This window comes from Coenobita brevimanus, chromosome 71, assembly GCF_032717465.1.
Source record: "Coenobita brevimanus isolate Jiangsu-jjx chromosome 71, ASM3271746v2, whole genome shotgun sequence".
Taxonomy (NCBI): domain Eukaryota; kingdom Metazoa; phylum Arthropoda; class Malacostraca; order Decapoda; family Coenobitidae; genus Coenobita; species Coenobita brevimanus.
This window is the reverse complement of record NC_137024.1, coordinates 49306652-49313738: the sequence shown is the minus strand read 5'-3', so window position 1 is coordinate 49313738 and position 7087 is coordinate 49306652. Positions and strand designations below refer to the sequence as shown.

The following is a 7087-nucleotide window of genomic DNA, read 5'->3' as shown; positions in this document are numbered from 1 at the left end:
AGTGATTTGAAAGAGAGGGAGTGAGAGAGGAGGGAAGGGTATAAATAAAGACAGAATAAAATAATAAGAATCATGAATGAGGCAAGAAGAGGATGAGTGATGGTAGCAGAAGAGTCTCCATCACCATGACTCTGACTCTCCTTTATCCCCTGGAATGAGGAGGACCCGACACCATCAGCACAGCAACAGCAACTCATTCTCAAGGCCCAGGAGGAGCTGGCTGGGGAAGGGAGGGGTTGAGTGTGTGAGAGAGTGTCGGGGCTAGTGAGTGTGAGAGAGTGAAAATGAGTGTTCAGGTAAGAAAAGGTGAATGAGAGATTGATAGCGTGTGATGAAGAGAGAGGGCGTGGGTGTATAAGACGGAGAGGGAGTTAGGGAATGTGAGAGACTTCGTGAGCGTGTGAGACGGAATGTGAGATTGAGAGGGGGAAAATTAATATGCTGAGCTGGAGATTATGAAATTCCTTGCTTCGACGCACTGTATTCTGTCAAAGGAAATCAGTCTGGCCCTCTGGAGGGTCCTAAATAAAGAAATGAGCAACCGTCCAACTCCTTCAGACCGAGGACGTCTCTTAAATTAAAAAATATGATTAATTAACAAAGATGTCCATGTACATCAGTAGCATGGATGCTATTACGAAGAGAGCAGATTGATTCTATGTTTCATAAATCTATTAATAATTTCCCTTTGTCTGGGGTATGTGGCCGGAGTATGCCGCCGACTCAAGGAAGATGGACACTCCTGCCCTGCATAGTCCTGGGTCACCCTTAAGTAAGGTGTAGCACCCGTCAGTCCCCCTCCCACCAAAGTCAAGGAAACGGCATAACTGCTGCCTTTGTAGATGATCTTTTATAGGCAAAGGTAGGGAGAGGGGAAACTCCGAATTAAAAGCGCTTACTGCCTTGCAATGTCGCCACTTTTTAGGGAAAGGTTAGACCCACTGCCAAAAAATGGAGTAACACCAGCAAGGGCATGCGGTCATGTACGTCTTGGGACAGATAAAAGACACTGGAAGGGAATAAAATGTTATATTGTGGACTTATGAAGATATGGTAGAGTGCCGAAGTAGGTTGTGTGTTAGTGTACAAGGAAGAAAAGTTTCGGAAACTCTGGTTTGGGTAGTGACGGGCATGTATACGGGTTACAAGACTGCAGTGAAGACACTGTTAAGTGAATCAAGGGAAATTGATATTTAAGTTGGGATTGACGCAGAAGGATGCAATGCATAGGTCATGAAGACAAAGTATCGGAGTGGCCGACCTCAAACAGGGATAAAGCAATAAAGAGCGAAGAAGAGGAAGAAGAAGTCTGTAGATACCCTGATGCCTTACAAGAACCCCAGTGGAAATACTCCACAGAGGTGTTGTTTGGTTATCCTTGGTTGAAATCTTGCCTTGCTAGTACTTATGTATATATTTTTCTCTTATTTTCATCACTGTTGTGTACAGAATTAACACTACTTTAAATATATAACCAAGTGGACACCTGGTGGTAGGCATGTCCTCGGGGTGAATGAGTTATATCAATACCGCTCCTCAGGTGGCGTTTGTCGATGTAGTGGATGAAACGCCCCAGTCATGGTGACGGGCCTGTTGACGCACAGGGATTCAGTCTTCAAGAGGTGACCGGAGTTTTTTCAGTCATGTTATGTAACCACCTGGTTATCTAACCTTAACTCTTTCAGTACGAATACTTTTTTAGTTTATTCTTGCCATAACCAGACGATTTTATCGAACCTGACAAAATATCTAATATAAGAGAGGTTTATGAAGGCTCTATCTAACCCCTCCAGTTGAAAAGTCTCTCCTAATCTTAACAGAATTATATGGCAACAGAGAGCAGAATTTAAAAGCTGCTATCGTAGTGGAGATATCAAATGCACCGGACTGCGTAATCCTAGCCTAGGAACCGTACACATCGAAGGGGGTGTACAGAATCGTTTGTTATCTCACGCTCAAGTGTCGCTCCTGTAGCTTCGATGACTGACTCCTTCAGTCCGATGAAGTATTTTTCATTTAATTTTGTTATCTCCAGGCAATTTTATTCAGCTTTGGAGAGACTTGTGGGTTGTTGTTGTTGTTGCCGCTGCTGCTGCTGCTGCTGCTGCTGCTGCTGCTGTTTCTGTTGTTGTTGTTGTGGTCCTAGGCTCATCTGAAACGTGAACCAGGTGGATTACAGGCTTAAACTGACCATCTCCTACAGTACACCATCCTCCTTTCGGGGGATGGGGAAGTAGTTGAGGGACTTTTGTATAATCAGGCAGTAGAGTCACCCAGTTATAGCAGTTACACCACATGAAGACGTCCCTCATTAGCACTTCAGCACGGTGGAACTGAATGTGCTTTGGGCATTACAGAGGTTGTACTCTTGGACATGAAAGTATATATTCTTTATTCTTAAGTTGTGAATAATGTAAAAAAATAAAAATCTTGGTTTAATCACGTTTGACCTAATGTTATTCAAACGACGTAGAAACTTTTAAAAGGAACCAGCACCGTCTTACCCCTTGATTACGTGTGCTTTATGTGTCTGTTCAGAAATAAACTGAACTGACTGAATACGCTAAATTTGTTTTTCGTGTTGCTAAGTATGATTTCATTTGATCCAAGTGCAATCAACTTTAAATCACAAACTCTTCCCGCTACTGCTTGCATATTGTCAAAAAAGTTTCAGTACCTCTGCTTCTTCCTCGTGCTCTTCTTCTTTTTTTTTTTTTTCCCACTCAGATGACTCTGCAGTTGTTTCATCTTCTGATAAAGCTAAACTCTTCAATCGAATTCAATTTTGTACTATCCTGGTACTGTCGCTCCATGTCCCTCACTCTCTGACTTTCTCATCTGTCATTAAAATCTCTGAAGAAGATGAATTTTCTGCCTTCATTGGCCACAGTACTATGGAGGCATACAATCTTGATGGGATCAGTGGTTCCTTCCGTTCTCAAGAACTGTATTTCCCTTCTGACACCCTGCTTAGGCAAGCTCTTTCGACTTTGTCTGTTAACTTGCATTATCCATCTTGCTGGAAGCTTGGTCTTAGTCCGCCAGTCCCCAAGAGGGTGATTGTTCCTAGTTCTCTGTCATCTATTGACAATAATCTCTTAACCTACAGTCTTTGAGCCTGTCGTCAACAGGAAGATTCTGAAGCACCTTTCCTCCCACAACCTTGTTTCTGAGCATTTGTACTGGTTCTGTCAGGGTCACTCCATTAGCGATCTTCTTACGTTCCTTTCATGTTACTATACTCTTTTCACCTTAACCTGACCTATATTTTCGTTCACTTGCAAGAGCTAAGGCGGCAGAAAAAGGCAATGCTAAAGCTCTACGCTCTTTCCATAGCATTGCTTCGTGACTAATTCCATATTCTAGTGTTAATCTCTCTGAGAGTGTTAATCTCTCAGCATTCAAGATGGAGGGAAGTCAGTTTTAGGCCAAGTTAGAATAAATAAGAGTATAGTTATTCTCTTTGCAGAATGTCGATGAAACCTTGCAATTACAGTAGACATCTCAAACACCTCCGGCAAAATCTGTGACAAATCTTTCATTTTCAAGCTACCCTTTTACGGATTCTGTTCCTCCTTCTTTGCCTTCGGCTCAAATTCCTCTCCAGTTGTTCTAGTGTTGCTGTTCCGCAAAGCTGCTTTTCTTTATTTCCCTAAAGATAACAATTATGACACCTTTAGATTCTGTCTTTTCACCAACTCTCTCCTCACCAGTGACCTTTTGAGCTGTGCAGTGCATCTAGCCCTATCCGATACTTTGATGACAGTACCCTTCAGTTTTCCACCCACTTTTCACAGCGTCATCACCACAGGCACTACAACGATCATGGAAGGAAACTTTGACACACTTGATTTCTAATTTTTTTCTTATTTCTGATGGAGAGAAAATAACTTTACTATTTTTAATACCCAAGAATCCGATTTCCTCCATCTTTCAAATCATCACGCTCTTCTGCATGCATCCACCCCTATCTTCAGCAACACACAACTCTAGCTTTCATTATCTCTCAGTGTCCCTGGCGTCTCATTGTATCATGGTATCTCTTGGAGAGCTTACTTTGTTTCGCTTACAAACACAGCATCGCCTAGGAAAAGTGTGCCGAACAAAGTCTGTGCATATTCTTTAACCTCCCTCAGCTGCTCACTTTACAGACGGGCCTCTTTTGTCCCCTATACCGCCTAAGTGGAATACACCTTTCATGTATTGGGGAGTTCACTAAATGGAGCACTTCTAAACAGGATGGATTTCAAGGATTTTCGTCTCATCATCTCTCATTTCACCAACTCCCGTCATTTTTTTTTCCAGCAATGTTGCATCTCTCTCTCTCTCTCTCTCTCTCTCTCTCTCTCTCACTCTGATAACTTTTCTTCTGAAGTGTCTGCATCTCTGTCCTAATATAGCAGGCTCGCAGGACCTGTCTACCTACACAGTTTCATCCCCATTCTGACTGAGTCTCTAACATGCGCTGGCAAGTATCCTTCTGTTTTATTTTTGAAAGTGGTATTTTCAGGAACTACTTTTCTTCAGTTCTTTCCCACTACTTATAACCTATAGTCTTTTAAATGCAACTTGTCCTGTCATCTCCGAATGAATGGATGCTGTTTTTGGTGTTCCGTTTTGCTCAGTCTGCTTTAGAAGGGTCAAGTTTTGCGTACTCTCAGACTTGGGTTGTTTTTGCACAAAAAGCAGCGAAACAGGCATTATATTTGAAGTGGTGGTACAGGGCGTAACTTTATTGCTCATATCCCCATATCTATATACAGTGTATTCTCTTTTTATTATTTTATTTTACTTAATGGTAAAAGTATAGTACAATACATTACTTTATGCTTTTAAGAATACACAGTCTGCTACTGTTCAATACTGGCTCTGTAGACCTTATTTTTGGTTGGCATAGGAGATTTCACAACCCTCCTGATATCGATACAATTTTGCTTCAAGAACATACAAGAGGATATCATGGAGAAATGTGAAAAATACATCATTAAAGACAGTGTGTAACAAAATTGCCTATGTCAACGAGAGTACTGTATAATGTCTAAGCTGAATGAAATCGTCTTGCGATAGCAAGAATATATTGGTAAAGATATTTAACGCCCTGAAAGGGCTACTGGAAACTGTTTATACCTGTACTTTTAGACGAAGAGAAGCCACACCTAAGCTGAATAATATTGTCCAGGTATACCAAGAATAAAACAGTTAAAATTTGTCAGGTCCTGGAAGGGTTGAATCCAACAATACCATACTAACCGACTGGTCTACTGTAGATTTACACTCTTACAATCAATTTCCTGGCTTAACCTTATTTATTTTATTTTTTAATTTATTGCTTATTCTTAAGTGATGAAATTAACATAGGAGACTAACATTTAATTGTTGTTGTTCTTTCTCCAGCAACGAATTCTGCTCAAGACAGGAAACTGATCGTAAGTTTGTTCGTGAATATTAGTCATGGTCATTATTCACTGGGGTAAGTGGTGGTCAATTAGAAGGAGAGTGGACTGCTGTCCAAAAGGATGCGATAGATTAAACAAACTGCAACAAAGAAAAATTCGAGTATCTAAATTTCGTTAAAACAGTCTGTCCTGGTCTTCCAAATGACCGACCAACATGTCATAAATATTCAGTACCCCAGCAAATTACACCAGTCCTGAATGAGAGCCCCAGCGAAAGGGGAACAGTTTGGAGGAAAAAACTCAAGATGCAGAGAAAGGACCCGATTTTATTCCTGATCAGTCCGTAACAGGTGAAATGGTTTATTAGACCTGGGTCCTTTATCTGTGTTTGGTGTTTTTCTTCCAAAGACAGCCCAAGAATATATTAAAATATGGACGGTGGGTAATAGCGTCGAGGCGGTGACATGAAAGTGCATGGCACGTATGAGGACTGTTTCACTGGGAATGCAAACACACACACACACACACACACACACACACACACACACACACACACACACACACACACACACACACACACACACACACACACACACACACACAGAGGAATGCACATAGGCCTTGTTTGGATTCACTTTATACAGCTGTCGCGGGACGCCACATTCTGTAAAGGATGGCCCCGACACATGAACCTCCAGGTGTTTCTCATTCACAAAAGCTCCCCTGGGGAGGGAGGGGGAAAGAATACCTCCCCAGTATCCCTGCTTGTCGTAAGAGGCGACCAAAATGGGCGTTTTTGTATCCCGTCTTTCTGTTCGTACTGTCCTCTTCTGCGCCTCTGTCCTACCTCTCGTGTTAATATTTTCGTGTTTCTTTTGGCTTTTATTTTCACTGTACACCTAAAAAGCCACATAGCCATAATATGGCTTGGTGCTAATTCTTAATTATTCCATTCCATTCATCCATAAAAGCACTAGTTCATTTTTTTTCGTGAGAAGAACAAATTTTCTGCAGGCTTCCAGACTTTTTTTTTTTTCTTGTCTTTACAGAAATTGAAAAGATAACGTCTCCTATGACTTTGCACCGTTTCTGCACTCCACTAGCTAACCGTCCCACTGGATATTAATAAGTGTATTTATATTCTGATGAAGTTGTGTTTACTTATGACATAAGTGTGCCGTCTGAGGAATTCTTTACATCTCATCTGCAAACCTATTATATGTACAAAATAATAATAATAATAATAATAGTAGTAGTAGTAGTGGTTGTAATAGTAGTAGTAGCAGTAGTAGTAGTAGTTATAGTTGTTGTTGTTTTAATAATAATAATTAATAATAATAATAATAATAATAATAATAATAATAATAATAATAATAATAAGAAGAAGAAGAAGAAGACGAAGACGAAGACGAAGAAGAGGAAAAATGTAATAATAATGGCAATTAGACACTGAAAGTACATTTTTCAGTCTTAGTTTCCATGGTGTATAATATTTCTAGACCAAACAACAGCACAAGCCAGGTGTCCTAATACCCTTTGTCATTGCTAAGTTATTTAACTCTTTTAAATCCATAGATGTCCTATTCCTAATAAATCAGCATGATTAGTCTTTTTATCCTCCATTATTCGTGTTATCTCTTGAAGCAATATTAATGCGTTATCCCTGGCAATGGAGAAATTAGAAACATTCC

The 7087-nt window shown here is 40.5% G+C and overlaps 1 protein-coding gene across 2 annotated transcripts in view; it reads right to left on the bottom strand.

Moving 5' to 3' along the window:
* Positions 1-6938: 6938 nt before the first annotated feature.
* Positions 6939-7087, bottom strand: part of LOC145406858 (uncharacterized) — a 19767-nt gene continuing 19618 nt past the window's right edge. For both annotated transcript variants that reach the window (XM_080277970.1, XM_080277969.1), the window contains one exon: positions 6939-7087. This exon is cut by the window's right edge and continues 444 nt beyond it. The gene's annotated coding sequence lies outside the window, so the exon portion shown is untranslated.